Below are 15,340 nucleotides of genomic sequence, written 5' to 3'. Positions count from 1 at the left end.
AAGAAAGAAAGAAAGAAAGAAAGAAAGAAAGAAAGAAAGAAAGAAAGAAAGAAAGAGAGAGAGAGAGAAAGAAAGAAGAAAGAAAGAAAGAAAGAAAGAAAGAAAGAAAGAAAGAAAGAAAGAAAGAAACAAACTAAGAAAGAAAGAGAAAGGAAGGAAGAAAGAAAGCAAGTAGAACCCTTGCGTGTCAGAAACCCCTGTATGTTACTGAATGTCTGCAATCTCTGTCATGTTTGGGCAACAAGTTGATTCTTCGGTGTGAAGTTCATGACTAGTCAGGAAGCAGATTTCAAGGGATGGCCATTGAGGTGCTGCTTCTAACATTCCCCTAGCAGCTGACATTTTGGCAGACTCAAAGCCAGTGAGTGTGATCCATAGATCTAGCTGTTCCTTCTTTTAAATGAGATGCAAACGTAATAGATTTCCTTCTGCGTTACATGGGCTGACAATTAAACGGTCTACAAAATGTCCCTAAATGTGATATGAGCATGGAAGGTCAGTGATATCAGAGTACCTGGCTCCAAACTGCTATGAATGAGAACCATTGTTCCTCAGCTCACTCCAAGATTTTCAAAATGAGAACAACAGCCCCAAAGCATCCTACCCGCAGGTGTATCTGTTTGGCAAGCACACATTAAAGGTTTGAAGATGCACAAAGCATCAGGGTGGATGCTGAATCAAATGGGAAGATGAAAGTGGCTTCTAAACAGTAGAAGCTCGTGCAAATAGAGGGTGTTATCACTGTTGGTCCTGAGTTTCGCCAATTTCACTGGCACACTTCCTCTCACAGACTCTTCCTTTATTATTATGAATTATTAGGGTGGGTAATAATAGCTAACATGGATTGAGTATGCTATCAATAAGGGTTTTTACACATTCTAACTGGGTAACTCAGGAGAATTTCACAAAGCAGATATATACAAATGAACGGAGGGTTAAGAAAGCCAACAAGGAATGGTGAGTATGCAGGGGCTGGGCACTGCTAACATCCCTAGGCCTAAAGGGGCACAAAGCAGGAGAGGTCACTGGAAACAGGTCAGGGTGATGAATGGAGACAGCGACCTGGCAGGATGTGAGCCTTTCAGCTGAGGATGTGCCCACCCCCCAGGCACCTAGCAGGGAGGGAGCAGGGGGATGGAAGCCCCTCACACACCTCTGTCCTCAGGTCTCCTTTGGGCCAATTCCACCTGATGCCAAAGGCAGGGGAGTTCGGCAATGCAGCCAATAGGTGGGGGGCCTTCTGGGCCGGCGTGTGGAGGGGGAGAAAATTGGGATAGGCTTGGAGCGGGTGGTTGGGAAGGAGCAGGTTTGGGGTTGAGAGGGGAGTCTTCAGGGATTCTAGAGGCACAAGGGGATGATTTCCAGCCTAGCACTTACTATGTTCTTGGCAAAATCATTAGTGTATTGTTTGATTTAATCCCCAACAACAATTCAGCCATGATGACACTGTTAACAGGTGGCCAGATTGAGCCAAAGGAAGGTTGTCATAGAGGGAGGTCGCAGGTCATCAAGGAAGGGGCGGATTAGCACTGGAACCCCAATCGCAAGTGCCTCCCCTCCTGCACATCTAACACGTAAAGTCACATCATTTTACAGTAGTTGATTAATGAGGACTTTGTTATTAATGCCACGTATTAATCCAATTACCATTTCATTCACCGTTGCAATTAGTGCAGCCCCCAAAAGTCGCCGGGGGGACACACAGGGCAGCAGCTGCAGCAGCAGAGCACCCCTCCTATGTTCCTAGGAGACCCTGGGCCTGCTGTGCCTCTGCCTGGACCAGTCTATAGAGCTGCGGATGTCACCTACATCCCAGGCAGCAGGATCAACCCCCTTTTCCAGACTCTAAGCCACCAGTACAGCCAGGCTCCAGCACACGGCCGCAACCACCCCGCCTGATCCCATGGGCTTCAGAGCTTGCAGATTCAAGGTGCTTCTCCATGAGAGGAAGTCTCGTATTTTCCTAAAATAAAGAACAATTCCAGAAGCACCACATGGCACATTGACTGCTGGCTTCCTGGTTCTGACTCATTTGCCTGTTGATAACTTGTTCTTCTCCATAATAACTTTAAGCACATCAATTATTCACTCTAACTCTGCCCCCTCACCCCAACCCCTAACTGCCTGGTGAGGGAACTAAAGGATGGTTCTGGCACCTCTGACCCATGGGGCATCTTACTCTCAGGGCCCCCACGAAGCGTCACACCCTTGGCCTCAGCCTCCCTTCATTCCAGCCATCTGGCTGGACCCCTCCACAACTGTCCTTCCTCAGCTAAGACCAGGGAGCCACCTACTCTCTCCTCTGTTTACTTCAGTGTCCAACTTCTCTAATTTGATTCCACAGTTTATCGTTTTAACGACACCGTCTAGAGTCTTAAAACCGTTCCTGGCTCCCCGTCCTCTCCCTGATGCCATCTGGCAAAACTCCAATTGATGCTGGATAGGCCCAGCTGTACTGTGATGAGTGTGACCTGCTGGAGTCATTTGACAGGGCAGATGGCTCCACGACAAAGTCACGTCACCAACCTCAATAGGCTCTCCGACCTGCCCGGAGATCCTTTTCCCAAGCTCCTCCTTCAAGCCTGCATTTGAGAATTTCTCCACTCTCCCCTGACTTTCTTCACGAGAAAAAAGAAAAGAAGCTAAGAGAATGGAGGCCCCTTAGCATCCTGCTCCCAGACACATGAACCTGCCAACCTTGGTCTGCACAAAGCTGCACTGAGGCCCTCCTGGTACCTGGCGGCAGGTGCATCCCTCCCTCCATGACGAGACCTTCCACCCGAGTCTTGCACCCCATTCCACTGGCACTTACAGGAGCCTCACATTACCTGTTTTCAGTCTCTCCCTCCCCCTCTCTTGAATATACATCTTTCTTTTCCCACTGGTTTCTTCTCATCAGATTTTAAATGTACTCAGCATTCCTTTGACTTCTCATTCCCTGCTCAGCTACTGCCCTAACCCCTTTGCAGCCAAACGTCTCAAAAGAATTGTCTGTCCTTGTTGTCTTCATTTCCTCATTTACCCATGTCACCACCTATCTCTAAAAGACCCCATCAGCCTGCTGAAGGGCACTGCTGGTTTCCAAGACCACCAATGACTTTCATGGTCTAATTCCTACAGATATTTTTAGATTTTAATATATTTGACTTTTCAGCAGTGGCTTTCCCAGTTGATGAGCCCATTCCCCTTAGATAGGCTTCTTCTCTTATTGTTATTATTATTGACATGACATTTCCCGGTTTTCCTCCTTCCTCTTTTGCCACTCCTCCTTGCCTACCTGTAGACCCGACCTGCTTGGTCATTGAGTGTCAGTGTCCATCAGCTCCTGTTTTGGACCCTTCCTTCCTTTCACTCTGCTCTCTTCCTCCCATGGTCCTATCCACACTCAGGGCTGTGCTTGTGATCTCCTGTACATGGTTCCCCTACACACATCTCCAGCCAGACCTACACTGCGAGGACCAGACCTACAGATCCGCAGGCACAATTGGCCTCTTCGTGGAGACGCCTCCAAGACTCCTTCCACTCTACCTGCATTAAAGTGGACACAGGACTTACAGTCATGACCTCATCTTTTCCGAGTGTTCCTTGTTTCACTAAATGCCGCCATCCAGTTGGATAAGTGGAAAATTCAGGTGTCATCTCTAACTCCTCTCTCTTCCTGAGCTCATACCCAGCCCATTGACAAAGCCAGTCTGTTTTCCAATCACGTCTCCGAACCGCTGCTGCCACCTGGCCCAAGCCATCATTGTCTCTCTCCAAAACCTCCCCCTTGTATCCCCACTTCCGCTGCTCTCCCATCCAATCTGTTCACACAGCAGCCAGAATGATCTTTTCACAACCCAAATCCAACCATGTCATATCTGGCCTGAGACCTTTCAGTAGATTCCATTGCTCTTAGACTAAAACCCAAATACTTGCAGTGACCCAGAAGGCCCTGTGTGGCCCTCCCTGGCCTCACCTACCCCTCACTTCTCCTCACTCCTTCCTGTGCTCTCCATGCTCTGCCCACTTTGACCTTCTTTCAGTCCTTCTTAAGTGATAGTTCTTTTTTTTTTTGCACAGGGCCTTTGCACATGCCTGTCCCTAGAATATTTCAAACCCTCATCCCCAATGCCTTTACCTAGTAAATGCCACTACCTGTATGCCACAGAGGTGTGCAAGATAGTCCATTTGGGGTATGGGGAAAGAAAACAGGATTTCATTTTATAATTTATTTTTATCTTATTGTTTTTAAAGGTCTTTGTGCATGCTTTATTATGTGCATGAGGTATTCGCACAGCAATATACATTCTATATAAACATTTCTACGCTTTACAAATAATTAAATATACATGTACGAAAGGGGTCTCCAGAGATATTGAGGATCAGAGCATTAATCATTTGTCACTACCCTGGGAGATCCTCTGAGCTCCCTCATTACACCACCATTGTAAATATATATTTATGTATATGACTGTGCGATGAACATCTCTCCCTCTAGAATATTAACTGCATGAGGTCAGGGATGGGTTCTGCCTTGTCACTGCACTGCCCTGAGGGCTAACTCAGTGCCTTGCACATAGCAGGTATGCAAGACATACTTATTGAAGGAATAATCATCCTAGAAGTGGAATGTTCATGCTCCCCTTTTCATTCTAGCAGACACATTTTATTTATCACATCTGGAATACTCTTAATGAATTTTTTCTTTCCCACAGGGTGACTAGACAAGTCATCGCTTTGGTAAAGGATAAATAATAAAACAATTCACAGATTCTTTTTTTTTTTTTTTGAGACAGAGTTTCACTGTCACCAGGCTGAAGTGCAATGGAGAGATCTCAGCTCACTGCAACCTCCGACTCCCTGGTTCAAGTGATTCTCCTGCCTCAGCCTCCAAGTAGCTGGGATTACAGGCACACACCACCATGCCAGCTAATTTTTATATTTTTAGCAGAGACAGGGTTTCACCATGTTGCTCAGGATGGTCTCGATCTCTTGACCTCATGATCCACCCTCCACAGCGTCCTAAAGTGCTGGGATTACAGGTGCGAGCTGCTGCTCCCAGCAATTCACAGATTCTTAAAAATGTCCTTTGAGCAACGACAGGTGCTGAATCTATTGGGTGCCTTCATAAGTGTCATCTCATTCATTCTTCCATATGACCTTAGAGAACCTTGTAGAATCTCTGTTTCATAAATTAGAAAACGGGGATTCAGAATGGCTGTGGTGATCTGGCTAGGAAATGGTGGAGTCTGAATTCAAATTCATGTTTTTTTTTTTTGTTTTGTTTTGTTTTTTTGAGATGGAGTTTCGCTCTTGTTACCCAGGCTGGAGTGCAATGGCACGATCTTGGCTCACCGCAACCTCCGCCTCCTGGGTTCAGGCAATTCTCCTGCCTCAGCCTCCTGAGTAGCTGGGACTACAGGCACGCGTTTAAGTCTCACTTGATACCCATTTTAGCTCAGCATCTTGATTATAAAAATGAACGTTTTCATTCTGAGTTAATTTTTTCTTTTGAGTGGTCTCAAAGATTGTTACCTAAAATTAATTCCAGTGGGTACCAAAATCAAATGCAAGGCTACAGCATGGTGAGATTAGGAGGCACCTAATCTCATGTCCATTCCTTTCTGCTCTTTGTGTCTAGGTGTCTTCTATGGAGGCTGTTGTACGAAGGGTGATAGTCATGTTACCACTTAAAGGATCTGTTCCATTTGCTAGTAAGAGACGAGATCATTAGATGACGCACTTGCAAAGAATGTGCAGCAAAGCCCTCCAAATCATGTGGATATTTTCTCTTCATGCCACATCACTGCCTTCACTGTATTTCTCTCTGATAGCTTCCCCTTCCTTCTATGGGAAGTGACTGTGCTGGAAATGAAAGTGTATTTTAAGATGCTCGGCAATATGCTCTGAGAAGTGGGGTGCAGGGGGATTCAAAAATGCAGAATAAGCTTGAAGCTAACAGAAGATATTCTAGACTTGCAGCTGCTTCAATCAACTCTTCTAGTTGCCCTACCAAACTGCTTCTCCCAACCTTATCTTCATCTTCAAACACGATCTTTTCCAAAACATCCTTCTTAATTCTATTTGAAAAGCAGAGTCTTTGCAATCCTGCCTCAATAAACCTACAGCCTTTTCATCGTGCCATTCTTACCAGCGCATCCAACCTGTGTGGTTCATAATGCTCTTCCACATAAAAGGTCTCCTTGGGTATTACCTCATTGGCCTTGCAACTGAAGATTTTTAAAACTCTCTCTGACATTAGCCAGATGAACAGAGAAGTGAAGGGAGAGAAATCTGTAAAAAGTGAAGTTGCCACATACTCCCTGCTTGTCTTGATTTCTTGATACGCCACTGAAGGCAAGCACAGAGATGCTTCAGTGAACTTAGCACCCTCCCCTGCCTCTCTGAGCCTGCAGATTTTGTTTTGGCTACAAGCAGAGGTGGCAGCCCCACAGATCCCTGCCTCCTCATTTGTCTACCCATCCATTCATCGATGTATTCAGTCATTCGACATGTCTTCTCACTTCCCCTTGCTATGTGCTAAGTCCTGCTTGATTTTCTATGAGGGAAAAGTATGTCTTAGACTTAATGAGTGGAGGTGGGGGCAGGGAGAAGAGTCAATGAAATATGTCAAAATACTCTAGGGTCTATGCCAGATGGACTGACTCAATTTCATAGAATTCTCACAGGACCCCTCTCCCCTTTACTCTTATTTTCATTCATATTCATATATGGAACTCCCTCTCATTATTTGACTCTGATCTGTTTCTAGAAACATGCTGATTAGCAAATTTCAGAAAGCAGGCACTGGTACTCCATTATTTTAATGGGAGAAATTATAATGCATTCCAAGTCCACCCCAAAACCCCAATCAACTTCCCCAAATATCACTGTAACATTCTTAAGCACTGGGTAAAAAATCTCCCAGGACTTTTCTATCACATAAGGCAATGAAGGCACCCTTTATCTAATGAATCGGGACTTACTGAAGTCCTCCTGAAGGTTCATGGTGTGGGCAGCAACTGGCTCTGGAGAGGGGCAAAGCTTCTCCAGCTATCGCACTGGCCTGAGAGTATTCATATATAAGGAAATATTGAAAGATACCAAATACTGCCTCGATTAGATGGGGTTTGCAGGGCCCAGGTATCGGGGTGAATCAGAGTGGGACTCATGAGGGGCTAAAGCTTGGGGGAACAGAATGGGAAAGATCACAATAATAACATATTTGATGGACAGAGCAGCAGGTGCAAACTTGCTGGAAGAAGAGGGCAGCCAGGATGGCTGCATGCACACTCCATTTTTTGTCATGAGACTTATGAACGACGAAATGTCTTTACGGGTTGCCCATCTGGACTCATTTTAATGGGCATTCAATACAGACAGCAAACGTTTGTTAAAAACTTGCCAGCCATTGTGATTTTGGGTATATACCCAAAGGATTACAAAATCATTCTACTATAAAAACAGACACACGCACACACATGTTTATTGCAGCACTATTCAAAATTGCAAAGACTTGGAACCAACCTCTGGTTTGTCTTTCAGGTGTTTCCTTTGTCATGATCCAACAACCTCTCTATCCCTCTTCCTGTGCCCCAGGTACCTCCTCCTAACTTGGCCAGTATCTAAAAATCTGAAAAGGATGCAGCACCGTCTTCTGCTGGAGTCAATTCATGAAGTGAATCGTCAATTCCATGAACAGAAGAGCCACATATCTGAATTATCTACAAACTGTGCCAAAAGAAGGAACTAGGAAAGGAAGGGAGATGGGACAGGTCAGACCTGCCACTGGAAAAAGACTGAGGGGCACAGGCTGAGGGGCCCACATGTGAGTGCTTTGAAGAACCTAGTATTTCCAGGGGGTATGTGCTCATCTCCTCGAAATATGCAAATTTCTTGATGAAAAATTCATACTGTCTTCCATGTTGCTAAGCAACCAGCCCAAACATGTTTACTGTGTAAAATCTCTCTGGAGGGCCCTGGGCTGCACCCAATGCCTGAAGTGTGATGGCGGCAGCAAAGCAATCCAAAGCATTGGGAAAGGTTTCTGAAGTTGACCCGCAAAGATGCATATTTATAGACACTTTCATGCCATATCTGGGGAAACACAATGGCTCAGATAAAATTTTGACTACTTTTTTTCTGCTAATCTCCAGCCTAGCAGTCAAAAGTGTGGGCTCTGAAGCCAAATTTTGTAAATTTTATTCCCAGCTCTCCCACTGAATATGTTACTTAAGCTTTCTGTGTTTCACATTTCTTCCGTAAAATGAAAAATAATAACTATGCACATTTCATAGAGTTATTGCGATAATTAAAATTAATATGGTTATGGCCAGGCACAGTGGATCACACCTGTAATTCTAGCACTTTGGGCGTCTAAGCCAGGAGGATGACTTGAGCCCAGGAGTGCAAGACCAGCCTGGGCAACACAGAATAATGTGGACAATGAGCCTGTGTGGAGCCCCCAACATCCTTCCCTCTCTAAACAAAAATAAATCTAAAAGAAATTAGCCAGGCATGGTGGCACATGACTGTATTCCCAGCTACTTGGGAGGCTGAGGTGGGAGGATTACTTGAGCCCAGAAGATCGAGGCAGCAGTGAGCCATGACCATGCCATGGCACTCTAGCCTGGATGGTAAAGCGAGATTCTGTCTCAAAAAACATTTTAGTATGGTTAAAATGCTAAGAACAGTGACTGGCACATTTAAAGAACTTGATAAATGTTAGCTAGTCTATCACTGTTATTTATTACTCTATGGAAATACTTTGTTGTTGTGGTGGTGGTTTATATGAATGGGTGATTTCACCAGTCAGGAGATCAGCTAGTGGTAAGCTAGAAAATTAGTCCTTTAAAAGCCTGAGAATCCATGGAAATCAGACCTTATAGTCTTCCAGAGTTGAATCAGTTCCAGGAGTGGGGTTACCAATTTGTGGGCATCCTGTGCTCATTAAAGTACAGGGGAGACCTCAGGAGAATAACCAGCCCACACTGGATAAAGTTTTACTTTAGGCTGAAGGCAGAAATAATACCTCCCACCCAGGATTTCCAGGTTTCCCTGTGCTTCCCCATCATGGCAATTGCTTGTTTTATTGTCTGTCTTCCCATTTATCAAGAAGAGCATATGTCTGTCTTTCCATTGCCATATCCCAAGGCCTAGCATGTGCTCATTAATCTCTAATGAATGAACTAATGAAATGCAGCATATGTCCATCCATCCTCACTCTCACAAGTATGAATTAACACCGATCAGAGAAGGTGTTGCTTTAGAGGACTAAGGAAGAGGAGAAGAGGTGGAAGGACTAATAGGGTCACAGTGATGGTCTTAAAGTCCCAATCCCAAGGGGGAATCCTTTATGTAGCACAAAAGAGATGGCCACGGGAGAAACAGCAGAAAGCAAACAGGGCTGAGGAAGCAGTTAAAAAAAAAAAAAAGAAAGAAAAGAAAGAAAAAGGAGGCTCACATCTCTTGAATATAGCCCTGAAGTCCTCCTCTTAATAAAAATACTGGGCTGGTACTCAATTAGTGTTCACAAATATGTCACAATATGACACTTTTTAATAAAAACCTTACTGACTTGCATTTCTCTGATGACCAGTGATGATGAGCATTTTTTCATATGTTTGTTGGCCTCATGTATGTCTTCTTTTGTAAAGTGTCTGTTCATATCCTTTGCCCACTTTTGAATGGGCTTGTTAGTTTTTTTCTTGTAAATCTGTTTTAGTTCTTTGTAAATTCTGGATATCAGCCCTTTGTCAGATGGGTAAACTGCAAAAATTTTTTCCCATTCTGTTGGTTGCCGATTCACTCTATGACAGAAGAGCAGAAGATCAAACACCGCATGTTCTCACTCATAGGCGGGTGTTGAACAATGAGAACACATGGACACAGGGAGGGGAGCACTACACACTGGGGTCCGTTGGGGGGAAATAGGAAAGGGACGGTGTGGGGTGGGGAGCTGGGGAGAGATTTAAAAAAAAAAAACCTTCCTGACGTATAACTGCATACAGAAAAGTACATAAATCATAAATGAAGAGCTGGATGCCTCTTCACAAAGTAAACACACCTCTGTAACCAGCACCCACGTCAGGAGGCAAAGCACGAACAAAAGCCCAGAAGCTCTCCCACCCGCTGCAGTCATTTCCCTTCCCCCAGGGTGACACCATAAATAAACTGTGCTGGTTTCAAAGCCTGTGTCAGGGGAGCCCAGGCAGTATGTACTCCTTTGTGTCTTCCCTCTTTTATTCAGTGTTAGGTTGCAAGGTAATGATTTGATTCAAAACATTGCCATGTGTTCAGCATCATACCAGACATTGTCAAGAATACAAGGAAAATGAAGGAAAAATTCTCCGATCTTGAGAAGACTCCACTATACATATATTGTTTGACAGAAATTCAGGCCAGGTGTGGTGGCTCACGCCTGTAATCTCAGCACTTTGGGAGGCCGAGGCGGGTGGATTACCTGAGGTCAGGAGTTCAAGGCTAGCCTGGCCAACATGGAGAAACCCCATCTCTACTAAAAACACAAAAAATTAGCCAGGCATGGTGGTGGGCACCTGTAATCCCAGCTACTTGGGAGGCTGAGGCAAATGAATTGCTTGAACACAGGAGGGAGAGGTTGCAGTGAGCTGAGGTCCCGCCACTGTGCTCCATTCTGAATGACAGAGCAAGACTCTCTCAAAAAAAGAAGGAAGGAAGGAAGGGAGGGAGGGAAGAGAAATTCAGCACTTATTTATATAATTTTGTAAAACTCTAGAGCTAATCTACTAAGGTTCCATTGAAAGCCACTTTAGTGATCCTGACTCTGCTGGAAAGAGGATGGGATTGTGGTGTTTGGTTACACATGACAGTGGGAAGCTGAGGGTGTGGATGGAACAGGCCTGGGGACCAGAAGCAGTGGCTCACACTTATAACCCCAGCACTTTGGGAGGCCAAGATGGGCAGATCACATAAGCTCAGGAATTTTAGACCAGCCTAGCCAACATGGCAAAATCCCACCTCTACTAAAAATACGAAAAATTAGCCAGGCATCATGGCACATGCCTATAATCCCAGCTACTCAGGATGCTGAAGCAGGAGAATCACCTTAGCCTAGGAGGCGGAGGTTGCAATGAGCTGAGATCATGCCACTGCCCTCCAGCCTGGGCAACAGAGCGAGACTCTGTCTTAAAAAAATGTGTGGCAACTCCTGCTGAGGGCCAAGTAATTTCAATAAAGCCTTTGGCCACGTGTTAGCTTCAAAGAAATAGCACTGGGGTCACCCAGGGGACCTCTCTGGCATTTGAAAATATTCACTTAAGTGCACAGCAAGGTAAGTGCCATGTGGGGAGAAAACTAGGCCACGCAAAGGAAGGTTTTCTGAAAACAGGGCACGGGTGGCTGCCAAGTGGTAGGGGTATAGGACTGAGGCGTAGGGTGAGGGAAAAGAGCGGTTCTCCCAGCTCGCTCCCAAGTTCTTTAGGTTGGGCAAAGGAGGACTTCCTACGAAAGGACCCAGAAGTGGGCTGAGTGGCAGCCTGTGTGGACAAGCATGATGAGGAAATTCAGAGGCAGGAACTCACGGGTCTGGCCGTTGCTCACTAGTAGATTCAGAAGTAACGGTGAAGGAGAAACCATCATGCTCGCTTTGCCCCCCTGCTCTGTCTCCTTGCTCAAGCTGCCAGGTCACTGCCTCATGATCAAGCTTCTAGAGCTAGGCTGATGACAGAGAGGTCCCAGGTGACCGGTCAGGCCAGGAGTGGGTGGCATAGTAAGACCGAATTCCTTGCGTGCCTGGAAGGACTGCACAAGAGTGAGAGCGAGGCACTGTCTAAGAAGGCAGGATAAAGGGTCCAGAGTGTGGATTTCAGTAAAGCAAAGAACTGTAACTTGAAGCCAGCTGGAGGCGTGAGAGGTAATAAATGGCCGAGGGCTGCCTAGGGACACTTCCTCTGAATTGTTGGAAAAAGCAGAAAATAAAAGACTCAGGGCTACAAAGGACTATCTAATAAAACCAAATTGTGAAGTAGCTATATGTTTGCTTCTTTATTAATTCATTAAATAACAGAGTCTAGCAGGAGATTTAATAAGTACCATAATTTAGAATGAGAGATGAGCGTAAATCTAATGTGAACCATCTGCAAGAGCTGTAATGTGCTACCAAGCTATCTGTGACTTCCCTTGGGGACAAAGTCACAGGTATAGATAATACATTGTGGTTTCTGTTGCTACTCCTACTTACAGAAAATACTATTTCAGTTAGAGGTAAGTGAAAATAATGATGTAAGTTTTTTTTTTTTTTTTTTTTTTTTTTTTTTTTTTGAGACGGAGTTTCACTCATGTTACCCAGGCTGGAGTGCAATGGCGCGATCTCAGCTCACCGCAACTTCCGACTCCTGGGTTCAGGCAATTCTCCTGCCTCAGCCTCCTGAGTAGCTGGGATTACAGGCATGCACCACCATGCCCAGCTAATTTTTTGTATTTTTTGTAGAGACGGGGTTTCACCATGTTGACCAGGATGGTCTCGATCTCTTGACCTCGTGATCCACCCTTCTCGGCCTCCCAAAGTGCTGGGATTACAGGCTTGAGCCACCGCGCCCGGCCGTAAGTTTTTTCCTATCTAAGACCACAACCTTTAAATGTTATCTACAGACCCCTTGGTGGCAGGTTTGTGTAACCAGATTAAGAACACCTGGGGGCCGAGCTCAGTAGTTCATGCCTATAACCCTAACAGTTTGAGAGGCCAAGGCAGGCAACTTGTTTGAGCCCAGGAGTTCAAGACCAGTCTAGGCAACAATGAGACCCCCCCCCCCCCCCCCAGAACATACAAAAAAATTAGCCAGGCATGGTGGCATGTGCCTGTATTCCCAGTTACTTGGGTGGCTGAGGTGGGAGGATCACCTGAGCCCAGGAAGTCAAGGCTTCAGTGAGCCATGATCACACCATTGCACTCCAGCCTGGGTAATGGAGTCGGACCCTGTCTCAAAAAAAATAAACAAACAAAACCCCTGGGAAAACTCCGAGTTCTTTTCAAAATCACTAGAAACTTCAACTTCATCCAGCCATTCAGGGTGAGAAATCAGATTTCTAGGAATGGCCTCCAAACCCAAAGAATTTTTCCAGCAGCCACAAATAGTGAGTTACAGAGACTCTGGCTATTAAGCCTTGGGAACCTCTGTTGGGATTACAGTCATCCAGACCCCTGTTCTCCAGCCCTCATACCTTCTTTCCTTAAGGAACATCCTCAGAGAGCTTCCCTGCTCTTGCTCTCCTTGTCAGCAGGTACCACATACATCATCGTCCTGTCGGTCTGCCACCCCTAACACCACCTTCTTTACTTTCGTTGAAATGTCAATTGGTTGTCTTTTCTCTGTTTACTTCAACTGGGCCATTGGCTGAACAAATCTGAGAACAATGGCAATCAAGTCATGGTGAGATCTCAGCTTCAACAGATTCATGCCTATGGATTCAGCCCCAACTTGCCCAAATCCTTGTCACTGAGGGAACCAGGTAAGGGAATGTGGATGGGCAGGTACCACACATCAACAAATATTTATTGTGCCCCTACTGAGCTGGCACTTGGTTACAAAGACATAGTACATGCACCCACATTTGAAGACAATAATCCCCCCATCCCCCGATGGTCCCTGAGATGACTTTATTCATCCACAATTTCTTATTGGACACCTACTAGTTTTCAGGCATTGAGTAGGTGCTGGGAATAAATATTAGACCAGTAAGTGAATATGAAAGATTGCTTCCTAGTATAAAGAGTGCCATAAAAAGATTTGACAGGAACAATATGGGATAGGATAACAGGAAGGGGGTGTTTTGTTTCATGTGTCAGTAGGCAAAATCCTCCCTGAGACTTTAAACAGAAAAAGACCTGAAGGATGAGAAGGAGCTATTTGTATGAAAGGCCAGAGAAAAATGAAAGGGCGGGAAAGAGCTCAGTGTCCTTAAAGAATGATCGTAAATCCAGAGAGGCCAAGACTGCTGATGAAGGAAGAAACTGACATGAGCTTGGCTGGAGAGGCAGACACCTGCCATGTCAAAGAAGGTGAGGGATGGAGAGGAGTGGCTAACAGCGTGGCCTCCAGAATCAGACTTGCTCAGCCAGAGTCTGGCTCTACAACTTCTCTAGCTGCGCAGCTGCAGGCTAGTTGCTTACCTTCTCTGAGCCTCAGTTTCCTCATCTTTAAGTTAGGATCATTCTATGGCTCCCTCACTGGGTCATGAAATGCACCAATTAGTGTAAAGCACTCTGAACAGTGCGCCTGGCACACAGTGTGTGCTACGTCATGGTTTGCTGTGACCTCTTCCAAGCTCAGTGAGAAGTTGTGGAGGATTTGAAGCAGGGAAGAGACACAATCTGGTTTGTCTTTAACAGATGATCAGCCATTCTGTGGACTACTGGTCATCAATAAGACAAAGAGTTGGAAGAGACCCTAGAGGTCATTTACATCAACTACTTTCCCAGTGGTTCTCTCTGGGAAGGGGAGGGGACGGTGCCTGGAGAGACATCACTGAAAGGCAGGAGAGTGGCTGCTCCTCAAGTATGTTGGACAGCAGAGAAGGTTTAGAGGTGGCCGGCCCCAACTTCTGGAGAAGGGCCTCCAATCTCTGGCCAGTGGAGAGTCCACTATTCCCATTTCCAGATCATCCCAGTCCCACATCCTGCTGTGCAGCCTGTTCCTGTTTAGCCAGTGTCAATGTCACTGTTCCTGGACTATAAGTGCCTCCCTCAAGGACAGCAGCCATTTCCTCTCACTCTCCCTGTACAGTGACTGACATGGGCCACACACAACTGCGTCCTCTGAGCTTTTGAATTATTGATTGGAAAAAGGAAGATGGAGCCACAGCATTTTAGTGTCACTCCTGGAACGACGTGGTCTGTAAGGGATCTAGAGGGCCTTTAGGAGAGCCTTCAAGTCATGCCCCAGCCCCAGGGCCAGCCTTCCTCAAATCACTCTAGCAAGACTCTGCCTCTTGGTTCTCTAGAGAACATTCTGCACGCTGCAGAAATGCATCCTGGAGGTCACAGCCTATGCAGGGAAATCCTTCCAAACCGCTTCCCCAGACCCCTTCTGCTGCTCTTTACAATGGGAACACGCCTGTTTCCTGCACAAAGGGGCTCTGGCGGTCAACAAATGACGGGATAAAAGCTCTCCTGTCTCCAGGGATATCTGCAGAGACATCTTGGGGGAGGCCATAGCAACCCCCTCTGACCGGCTGGAGCTCAGAGCTGCTGGGGGGTGGGGGAGAACCCTTCAGGCTCCTCTGGGATTCCCCTCTCCAGACCCCCAGCTCCCCAGCTCCTGCAGGACAGTAGCCACCTCCCCTCTGGCTTTCCAGGCATTCTCTCTTCTCATCTCTGGCA

The 15,340-nt window shown here is 45.9% G+C and overlaps 1 protein-coding gene across 1 annotated transcript in view; it reads right to left on the bottom strand.

Annotated features, from left to right (window-relative positions):
- Window positions 1-15,340, bottom strand: part of SYT13 (synaptotagmin 13) — a 47,147-nt gene that overhangs the window by 31,005 nt on the left and 802 nt on the right. The gene's annotated exons all lie outside the window — the stretch shown is intronic.

Source organism: Sapajus apella, unplaced genomic scaffold (assembly GCF_009761245.1).
Source record: "Sapajus apella isolate SASKATOON/1434 unplaced genomic scaffold, GSC_monkey_1.0 scaffold14, whole genome shotgun sequence".
Classification (NCBI taxonomy): domain Eukaryota; kingdom Metazoa; phylum Chordata; class Mammalia; order Primates; family Cebidae; genus Sapajus; species Sapajus apella.
This window is presented reverse-complemented; position numbering and strand designations above follow the sequence as displayed.